Source organism: Eubalaena glacialis, chromosome 3 (assembly GCF_028564815.1).
Source record: "Eubalaena glacialis isolate mEubGla1 chromosome 3, mEubGla1.1.hap2.+ XY, whole genome shotgun sequence".
Taxonomy (NCBI): Eukaryota; Metazoa; Chordata; class Mammalia; order Artiodactyla; family Balaenidae; genus Eubalaena; species Eubalaena glacialis.
Genome location: NC_083718.1, coordinates 123,566,436 through 123,578,139, shown reverse-complemented (window position 1 = coordinate 123,578,139; position 11,704 = coordinate 123,566,436). Strand labels below are relative to the sequence as shown.

General features: G+C 35.2%; 1 protein-coding gene across 6 annotated transcripts in view; it reads left to right on the top strand.

The window, feature by feature from the left end:
* The first annotated feature begins 11,041 nt into the window (after positions 1-11,041).
* ADGRL2 (adhesion G protein-coupled receptor L2) overlaps positions 11,042-11,704 on the top strand; it is a 180,063-nt gene continuing 179,400 nt past the window's right edge. For 5 of the 6 annotated variants that reach the window (XM_061183959.1, XM_061183962.1, XM_061183967.1 and 2 more), the window contains exon 1: positions 11,250-11,348. The gene's annotated coding sequence lies outside the window, so the exon portion shown is untranslated. Of the gene's footprint in view, positions 11,065-11,249; positions 11,349-11,704 lie in introns of those variants that run through there. The other variant, XM_061183963.1, reaches the window with a different exon arrangement.

The window sequence follows — 11,704 nt, the reverse complement described above, 5'->3', positions numbered from 1 at the left end:
AAGACACTGCCTTGGTTATGAGGAGGTAATAAGGAATGGTGGAGAATGTGGTGAGTCCAAGAGTGGACCTTTTGTTTGAAAGGGAAAGCCTCTACTGCTGAGTGTTGCTATGAGGTAATATATGTCAAAGTTGCTGGATATTTCCTTTTTTTTTTCGCCCCCAGAAGCTGGAAATCCAAGTTTTAATTGAACCCTTCTAATTTTTAAAAGTTGATGAAAAATAGATTAAAAACAAAACAAAACAAAACACTGTGTGGCCCAACATCTATGGGGCTAATAAATTATCTTTGTTGGTTAGATTTTATATAGGTCAGTGGTTTGTGATCTCTATTATATGCTGTGCTAACAGTTGGGCATATAAAGTTTAGTGAGATTTTAAAGGAGTTTACTATCTAGGGGGGAGGAGTAAATCAATAAATACAGTGTAATAAGTGCTATGATAATCAATGTTCATTCTGATGGTCCTTCAACACTGAAAAATTCCATGTCATCAAAGAAAGATAAAATAATATTCAGTGTGATTTTCTTAGATAGCAAAGTACTTACTAATATATTTTGGTAAGTTTTTTTTCTTTTTTTTTTAAAAAAAACCAGGAATGTAAGCAAAAAGAAACAACATTTAAAGTGTCAGCAGAAAGTCAGAACATCTTCCTTGGAAATTTTAATTAATTAATTTACTCTTTTTTTAAGTTAATTTTTATTGGAGTATAATTGCTTTACAATGTTGTGTTAGCTTCTGCTGTACAGCAAAGTGAATCAGCTATACATATACATATATCCTCCTTTTTTGGATTTCCTTCCCATTTAGGTCACCATAATTTACTCTTTAAGATAATATTAATAACATTTGCTGGTGATTTGGAAGGAAAAAATTGATTAAAATGCTTTTTGGCTCTTGAATGTAGGGTTCCAGTCTTTGCTTAGTGAATCATAAGTGAACTAAAATGGAAGTATGATACTTTTTACCATAATGTATAAGATGTCAGATGTTTTGCCTTTAAATACAACCAAAGTGCCGGGGTGCAAAATATAACCCTTGAAAAGCTTCATGTAAGCCCCTCGATTCTATTTTCTGAGGTTCCCTAGACACATCTTTATCTCATGTAAGTTGTTGGGACAGAAAAAGTCGAAGGCAGAAGGACTGTTCTAGGTAAAATGGAACAGAAAACCAACTTTTCAACTTCTCTGAGTTGAAAAACTCAAATGCATTAATTAATCTTCTGCCTACTTCCTACCTCCCCAACACACACAGACAGAGGCACAGACACACGCTAAGATAATTAATAGTGCTAGAAACTCCTTGAACAATTGGTCTCTATTTGTTTTTCTCTTCACGTAAAAGCACACATACACACAAACATTGTTATTAACTTTAAAACATTAAAATTTCATTGTAATCACTAATTTGTGTAGATATTAAAATACTTACATATGGCCTATAAAAACATTTCAATAAATTGACTAAACAAATTTGTTAAGAAGTAAATTTATGTGTGTGTTGTTTATATGTACACTTGTGATAAGTACATTTGTACAAGATTTCTAGGTTGTTTGACTTATAATATCTACATCAGCAAAGCAGTGCTATAATATTTGTATAACAAGCAGCTGCCTTATTGAACTAAATATTATAATAGTATTTATGATTATAGGATTCTAACTCATTTTTCCATAAATGCTTTCCAACAACCAACTACAGCTCAGGCCCTTTGCTAGACAATAAAGAAGCCACTGTTCGTCAAAAATCTGAGAGTAGGAGAAATGATTAGAAAACGACTTCATCTGATTGGTGCATACCAATACCAATTGGTGCATTTGGGAGGCTATTTACATTTCTAGATACAAGAACATGGGTAGGGAGGAAGGTGCTTCCAGAGAGGAAGTTCCAGAAAGCAGTTTTAGACATCTAACGAACTTCTAAAAGACTACTGTCTCCCTAAGAGTTCATGATGCTACTTTGGTATATCAGGGACTTTTAAAAGTTGTGTGAGAGTGCTGGGTGATTTTCATACCTCCTTACTAAGATTTGAGTATTGTGGGTAATGGGTATACAATGGTACAGTGTTATAGCTGGTTTTACGGATGGTTGGACAAGTGGGAGAAGACGTGGAGAAGACAGAGACTTCAAATTTTGTTACATGTCACAAGCACAGATTGAGATTTTCATGTAAGTAAAGTTAGTACCTCCCTGGTAAATTAAAGTTAAAAGAAATTTGTTGAAAGGATGGATCACAAAATTAAAATAAAACCCGAATGAACCCACCAAAACTTTATATAATAGAGAGGGGAACAGTACTACAAAGGTAAAACTGGATGGAGTTTCCAAAAGAAAGGTGACTTAGAAGGTTTTACCATATATATATATATATATATATATGTATATATATATATATATATATATATATATATATATACACAACTTGTTTTGTTGTGTGTAGGAGATACATAAGTGAAAGCTTATTTTCCTGCATGTTTAAAAATAAAATTTATGATAACTTGTCATAAATTTATTCCATAACCTCACCAAAGTTGGAGAAAAATCCAATGGTTTCATTATTTTTGTTAATAAAAACGCATCTTCAGGGGAAAAGAAGAATAATAAGATCTCTTTGAGAGAAAATTTTGTGAAGTAATAGTCTGTGAAGAGAGTGTATATAGTTAAAATTCCTGAATGCCATGCATATTAAACATATTATATAAATTTTTATGTCCTAATTAGTTTTGTATACTTGCTTATAAATTTTTGTGTATATTCTTATTTATTTTCCATGTGTATTTGCCCTGTTTCCACAGATGATTTATTTCTCTGGGGATAGAGTATGTTTACTACTTTCCAGTAGCACCTAGAGCACTGAATTGAGGAAAGCAGGTTTTCTTAGTGTTGAATAATTGCCTTTATTAGTCTTGCATTTTGAAAAATATGTCAGCCTACAATCTCAGTAAAAATGCGGGATTAAAAATGAATATAGAAAATCACATGCATGTTTCTCTGACATTAGATCACCCTGCTGTGTCAAATGTAGCACAAATGGCCTTTTAACAGGGGTCCTGTGCAAACAGTGGGTGATCAAAGCACACATCGGCAGCAACACCAAGTCACACTGCTGGTGTCAAGGACAATGTATTCTGAATTCTGTTCTGTATTTCTTCTGTGATATTGTGCCAGAAGACAAATATATAGACACAGGTATATACATATACATGTGCACATATTTTACAGAAATTACATAATTCATTCAAATAAATTATTTAAATGATTTAAAAATTCTTTTGTCAAACAGATTAATGGAACCTTGTTATTCAAAAGATAAATCATTTTAAATGAAGTGGCAAAGACTTCAAGGGCTAATAAAGGTTTTATGAGAGATAAACTTTTAATGAATTAATACTTTTGCATGTACTTATTTTCTATAAACATAAATATACATACAAATGCTTACAATGATATTTATATCAACATTTCTGACTGATTTTTTAAGAAAACAGTATTCACAGTGTTTAAAATAATGTATTTTTATAGATTTGGTTTTTAGGAGCTGATGGATTACAATTCACCAAGCAAAGTAGAAGGAGGTTTAAATAATAGTGCCATAAATATTATTATTTGTGTAATGAGATAAAATAAACGAACTTTTTTTCTATTTGTAACTTACATGAATCCAGTGATCATTAGTCTTGAACAATTTTATATATGCCTTTTTCTAGGGCTTGAAATGTATTTAGCACTCAAGTCTTTTTGCTGTGGAGGTCTTAATCAGAAAGATATTTTGCTCTAGAAAATTATGGTGAACTAGTATTTGTATAACAAGACCTTAATACCCTGGGAAAAATTTTAAGGATTTTTATGAAGCTCAGTACACATTCTTCAGCTAAATTTTGGCATAGTTTCAATTGAGACTACAGTGAAATTCAATTGGTTTATTTTATAATTAAAAACAAGGAAATCATAGTAACAAAAATATATAATGTATAGCACTCGTGTTTATAATAGAAACATCCATAAAGAAAGAAACATGTTCTAACTTTTCTCATTACTCCAGAGGGAATTGCATCTTTAATCACACAAAGCACAACTGCTTTCTAATTTTGTTTAAAAAGTGTTTCAATACTTACAAAAACCAGATCAGGTTATTGTAAATTTAGAGCAAATTAGAATCATTGGCCTCTGCTCAGCTCTATGTAAGGTTTCTATGTAAATCATAAACTTAATGGCATACTAAGACACACATCTGTTTCACTTTTGTAGAAGTTAATAATCTAACTAGAGTATTTAAACACTTCTTTCATTAACTGGAAAATTCAGGCAAAGATAGACTTCCCTCAGTGATAAGGTATAATATTTTACCTCTGAATTTTGATAAGCTATAAATCTACCTAAGTAGTTAAAGAGTTTTCTAAAGATTGAATTTAGTATCTATTTTTGACATCACATGATTTCCTCCTGTATAGAAATATTCAATATAAACAACAGGCCAGCATTATCATCTCAAATCTACATCTGCATAATTCTTTTTGATTTATATAAATCATATTTAAAATCATTTTGTAACAGGGCACTGGCAAGTAAACACTGAATAATTATATGAAATGTCAAAATTCATTTAAAAAAATATTTTTCAGATTCCTTATTTGATTACCCATAAGTTTATTTTAAAATGATAAATGATAGTCTTCTGGGGATCCATATTATTTAAAAATAGTTTACATACTTTGATTTCTCAAACATTTACATTTTATAGCTAGCATTCTTTTCTCTGATTTTATTTTAAAAAATTCAACTTTTTTCTGATTTTAACAGACTATAAATATTTTTCATGTTATTTCCATAATCTCTTTCCTTGAGACATGCCACTTCATATATAGCAGTAGCAGAATATATTATAATGAATTATTGTGTTTCAATTATCATTAGATAATAAACAGGAAATTAGTTTTTCTTGCTGTGTATTCTACATTGTCTGAACAATGAAATATATGTGGTTTGAATTTGGGTCATTAAATTCAGGTAGTAAGGACATAGTACTAATTAAATTGCTGTCATAAATTACAGTCCCATAATGAAGGGGAACATTCTTTTAATGCACTAATAATCCTCTTTAGTTATATTGTAGATATGTGATTTTGGCAACCAGGATAGTTGGATAAGAGTGTGGATGGTTCAGTGCAGCACATCTCCATCACTGAATCAAAATCATTCAAAGAATATATTATCCAGGTGATAGTTTGGCAACTTCTTTTTAATGTAGAATAGCTGGAGAGATTATGTGTTTTTATTGTTTAACCTAAACCAGAATTTCTTCATTGAATATCACTCAACAAAACCTTATCACTACCAAATCATTTCAGTACCTCTTTGAGATATCGATGACATTTTAGTATGATTCTAAATTTGGATGCTAATTAAAAGAAAATAAAAGATTCTTTTCTAATGCACTTTTACTTATCACAAAAACGTATGCCTATTACATCATTGTTTGGTCTAGGACCTAAGTGAGGGATTTCATAGTGACTTTAAGAATGCATTGTAAAGAGTTGCAATAAGTTGAAAACTTAATTATAAAGATTTAAATTATTCTTGAAAATAGAGATGGCAACATTCTATTATCAAGAAACTATGATGAGAACTCGGTTGAGAAGAAAAATCTCTGCAAATTGCTGTTCTAGTTTCCACATGCTCAGACAAATTTATTTTTATTAAAATATATACAACCAATAAAGGCCTTTTAAAAATACAGTAAAAAAGATAAGTGTAGTTAAAAAATAGCCATCATATTAATTAGAGAACAAAATAATGAATGTTAGTAACAGCTTATACGATCAAAAAGTCAAGGTCAAACATCTCATGTTACACAAGTTTAGATTATCAAATATTTTCAAAACTGAAACAAAGCAATTTTGTGTTTAAAAATACTAAGATCACATATTTCAATTATCATTTTATGCTGTATCATTAGGATAACTTCAATGTATTCTAATATGAAATATTACAAGTGTTATATAATTATATCTTTGACTCACCTTCTAAAATGCCAAGAGGGCATTTGTGAGTTTGTTTCCTGACTCTTAAAAGCCTTTTGCAAGTTTTGCCATACTACAGTGAACTATGACATGAATAATCAAAGTCATATTCTCAGAGGCACTAAAAATTCAATTTAAACTTGCGTGAAATTGCTATTTCACAAAGACTTGTGCTTTTAGGTTACCTTTAGTTTAACAATTTAAAAAAAAAAATTAAAGAAATTTCATCTGTGTTGTTGACAGAGGTTTGCATGTATAGAAAAGGGACGAGGAGGCTCATTTTTAAACTACATACTTTAATAAGAAAACGTTTGGTTATGAGAATTTATGATGAAAAAATAATTATTATAAGAAGTCATAGACAGCTTTCTATAAAATGAGTGTTCTTATAGTTACACTTCCTGGTTTGACAGAAACATTGATAGAAGATCTATAAGACACGATTATAGAAAATCCTCAAGGTGCAGACATTACCAACAGTTATGAGAATAATCTATGCGAAAGCAAGAAGGACTAACTTTGAGTTGGGTAAGACTCAGTGGAGCAATATTATGAGGGGCATCTTTTATAACTCGCTTACTTTTGAGTATCATAATGGTATGAAAATTGTATAATCCTTTATACAAAATTAGACATATATAAATACTCTAAGCGCACAGAAAGAGTCAAGCTACCAGTTGTTTTGGTGGATATTTTTAAGAAGTATTAATTACAAACTGATAGGTATTTAATAATATATGTGATCAGGTACTTCTAAATAATATCATTAAGTACAGCACACCATAATCATATTTATAATACAGTTTAAACTATCATTATTTTTGGAGACTGCATCTCTACATTTTAGATAGGGTTTGGCCTTCTTGGACCAAGATTTACTCAGCCTGGAGAGAACTGGGAGAAGAATTAAAAGCTTAATGGCTTTGCCAAATGCTTTCATATGTTTCTTCTCTCATGGATAATGAGTTCTGATTTCTTTTCAGCCTACATGCATGGCAAAACTAAAATGAAAAACAATGCTAGGAAGGAACTTTCAAGGAGTTCTAGTTAAGTCTGGGTATTCACATAATTGCTTTGATCTGCTCTAGAGCTTTATAAGATTTATTTTCTAGAGTAGGGAAAACGTTTCAGCACTAAGCATCATTGAACAGTAACGAAGAAAAGGGAACACAACGTTTAGGATGAAATCTAGCTAATTTTATTTCTATTTCTGTATTAGAAACTAGAGCAGTTTCACATGTTTTTATTTGTTTTATTTTAGAACTCTCACAGAGCTCTCTCATCAAAGGCAAAAATAATGAATACAATCTATTCTCACTGGTAGTTCTCTACAGCTTGTAGCTCACACTTCACACAATTTCTGATCCAGCATCAAGACCTGGATCCTCTCTCTGCCCCACCCAAGTCCACCTCCATGTGGCCCCTTTTATAAATTTATTTATTTATTTTTGGCTGTGTTGGGTCTTCGTTTCTGTGCGCAAGCTTTCTCTAGTTGCGGCGAGCGGGGGCTACTCTTCATCGCGGTGCGAGGGCTTCTCATTGTTGTGGCTTCTCTTGTTGTGGAGCGCAGGCTTCTCATTGTCGTGGCTCCTCTTGTTGTGGAGCACAGGCTCTACACGCGCAGGCTCAGTAGTTGTGGCTCACGGGCTTAGTTGCTCCGCGGCATGTGGGATCTTCCCAGACCAGGGCTCGAACCCGTGTCCTCTGCATTGGCAGGCAGATTCTTAACCACTGCGCCACCAGGGAAGCCACCAGGGAAGCCACCAGGGAAGCCACCAGGGAAGCCACCAGGGAAGCCCTTTTAGAACTGGCTTACCTATATCCAAGTTTGCCGGGGTGGGGCATTGAAGAGGTTACTCACAGTGTTCTACTGTCTTATACTAACCGCGATACTTTGCAACCACGCCCATTTTCATACTTTTTCAGATTCGTTAAATTGGTACCCATATTATTATCATTCATATTTGTATTTTGACAAGTGCCTCATCACTTCCCTCTAAACGAAGATGCCTGGATGGTAAATAGCTTTAAAAATTAGCATAATTTCTGTATCAGAAATATGTGAATCCATTGAATAAAATAATCTTTAGTTTCATAAAGATGTTTAAATTAAAAACATGAGTTTCTACAGTTGGAAAAAACATGTATGGTTAAAATGTTTGAAGCCCATCAATCTCTCAAACCACATAAACTAATAAGTTCCTTCTGTTTTCTTTGAATGAAATCACCATGAGTGGTTAGATGTTGATTTAACATAAAACAAATGGAAATGGGTGTTTCCTTTGTCCTTTGTAGAATTTATTTTTAAAAACAATTAGCAAGTATTATGAATAAGTCAATGATTTTGCCATTACTTAAATAATAGTATAGATTGTGTAGTTAAATTGATTGGATTGCAGGGAATGCATAACATACTCCAACTCCCCTTAGCTTGCTAACATCTGCGGACATTATTAAGTTTCTCATTTCATTTTTTTCTACCATAACACCTGTATTGTTATAAATTATGTTTTGAATTGTCATGAAGTGTCAGACAAATTATGTTTTCTGGATGTGTGTGTGTGTCATTTAAGTGTTCCTTTGTAATGGCAGGTTTGTGGCTAACAGCTTAATCTTGAATATATCAATGCAATTAAAAGCTCTGTTTCAATTCTTTGTGGATACAAAGAAGGTTGAAGCATTATTATGTGTAAAGTGCAAGGAAAGAATTAAAAATTCTTTAATATTTAAAACATTATCCTAGAGAAGGGATACATTTAGATATAATTATAAAAACAGCAAGCTTATTATATGCTTAAGAAAAAAGTGTTGAACTCTTTGAACTCTAAAATACATATACTATTGAGTTAAAATTAAAAACTTGTTTGAGGCATTTCCCACTCCCTATAGATTTAACCCACTTCTGACAATTTCTTTCCCCTCCCATGCATCCTCCTTTTTTTGTAGTCTCTTCAGGAACATAGTGGAGAGTGACTCACTTATGTCCTGAGCATCAAAGTGCATCAGACCTAAGAAATGAAGACAGTGGGTTCTTCCTGAGATTCTTTCTGAGAGAGTTAAATAAACAAGTAAATGAGCCAACATATGGGCAGCTTAATTCAGGCAAAATTTTCTATTGATTACTTACTAAGCTTACTAAATAAAAACTTCAGCCCAAGTTCTGCCTCCCCAAAGAAAATAGCATTAAACTGATCCATGCACTCATTGGGACTTCTTGTGAATCATGCCTAGATGAATGAAAAATCTTCAAAGATGAACAAAAGAAAGGGCTAAAATTTTTCGGTAAATGCAAATTATTATCAGTTTGACATATCTTGGCTTACAATACTGAATAAAATAATTTTAAATTCCAAAGGAGACTGTGATATAAATGACCACTGAGGTCTGAGAATTCTATAAGTCTTCCTTCTTTTCAACTACTTTAAAGAAGCCTGATTTAGTTTTCCTAGGTAGATCTGTCGTATGTATAAATTTTGACAGATGTAAAAACGAAATAAGGTTTCACACTAGCTCTGCATGTGTTTTTCTTTTTTTCTAGACTAGTTTATATCCTGCATCGACAATATTTGAATTACGTTATCTAAGAAATTCCAAATGGAAGTGTTTATGTAGTTTAAAGCACCAATGCTCTATGTGGCTCCTCTTATCTTTTGTATTGGTGAGAATGTTAAAACATCAATACATTAAGTAGAAAAAAATGTGATCATCAAGGATTCTTCTTTGAACCTGAGAATTACAATGAATCAACCGAAAGAGCATGTTTCAGTTATTTGCACGTATGTACTTTTAACTTGTTTTTTTACAAGTTGAGAGAAAACTTGACTAAAAGCTGGATTTACTTTAGTACTACAAATATCTGGCTTTGTGACAAAACATAGGTATTTAGAGTCTTCACGTCTTTTGAACAATCTGCTGTTGACATTTTAATAACACTGTTGTTTGGAATGATTTCTGAAGTATGATGACTGCAACATACCCACAGCAACAAAAAGTACATATTGTTTCTGAAAGCAAAGAAGCTCAAGTTTCATCCTATTTTCTAGAGATTTTAAGTCTTGGAGAATCAGTTTTTCTTGAAAACCAACGCAAACATGCTTCTTTAATTGATGCCTTCATTCATTAGTATGAACAGTGATTTAGAAATACATCTTAGCTCAGAAATTTTGTAATTAAAAAAAAAATCCAGGTTTGATTTTACTCGTATGCAAAGGACACAACTGGCTTTCGAACATTTTTCAAGCACGATTTTCTCCGTCGTGGTCTATTCTTTTTAGTTTGGGTCCATCGTAGGCGCTGTCTGGTTGTTTGCTAACACTACCAACAGAGAGGCGCAAGGAAGTGTGGTCAGAGGACAAGAGCAAAAGCAGTTTCAATGTAAGGAAATGAGGGAAACAGACCTAAACAGCACGATGAATGCGCTTGCGAGTAGAGCCTTGTAGTCTCCTTTCCTTCCTTTGCTTTTCCTGGTGGGTTTAATCAAAAACAAACAAAACGCTCTTGTGAAATATAGTCAATAAAGTCAAAGTTTGGCTAGCTCTCTGTAACTACAAAGAAAAAGTCATCGCAATTTTAAAAAAATGTAACTTTCATTAACGAGCCCGCCGGAAATCTCAGGTATCAAAGACGCATTAACCATGGAGCGTCCCCCGCGCGCCCCAGCCGGACAGAGGCAGCCGAGGCGAACAGACGTTCTTTCTCCTCCGAGCAGTCACACAAAAGGAGGACCGCGGAAACTAAAAGTTTAGGGGCCTCTGGCTCGCCGCGCGGAGAAAAGAGAAAACCTGGAGACGGGGTGGGTAAAAGACGCATCCTGGGCGCCTCTCCGAAGTGCAGGCTAGGAGAGAGCTCCTGAGCCTGGAGGGAAGAGGGGAAGGGACCCCGAGTTCCGGGCCAGACCCCTGCGCCCCGCCTCGGAGGCCGGAGGGCCGCGCTCTCCCAAATACCTTTCACCCCGTTCCAGAAATAAAATAAATGTTTCTAAAGTGCGTGTGTGTGCACAGGATGGACAGCGCGCGCCGGCGGAGCGCGCGGAGGACCGAGCGCGCAGTGAGTGGAGTTTGGGGAGGTGGGGCTCGGGATGGAATGGGTGTGTTGACGCTGGGGGCTGGATGCGGAGCCCCGAGACCCGGGGGGGCGAGCCGATGGGGAGGGAGAGGAGGGGCGCTAGCCACCGCAGGCCGCCTCCGAGGCGCGTTCAGCGGCCGTGCGCGCGCGTCCCTCGCCGCCGCCGCCGCCGCCCGGACAGCCCTGCGGCCGCCCCGCCGGCGGAGCCGGGGCCGGCCTGTTCTCGGGCGGCTGCTGGGCCACCGCCACCCGAACAGCTCGAGCCCGTAAGTGTCCCCTTTCGCTCCCCTCCCCACCACCGACGCAGCTGCTCAAATGGAGTGGAAAATGGCCATTGGGCCGCAGTGAGTTATAGATTATCTGCTCCACGTTTTGTACTTAGCTGCCTGTAATCTTCTTTTGAGTTTGCCTGAGCCCCTTGCTGGAAAAATCAGGAGGGAGAGGTTTGGCCTTTGCCGCTGTACAAGTTAATATGTTTATATGATTAGCCGAACTCGCGGGGGTGGGGAGGTGGAGATTTGGGGTGGAGGAGGTGTTGGAAGAGGAGGAGGAGGAGGAAGAGAAGGAGGCTGGGAGGTGACTCCAGTTCAGACCTCGCGGAGAGTCTGTGTCAGGACTTCGC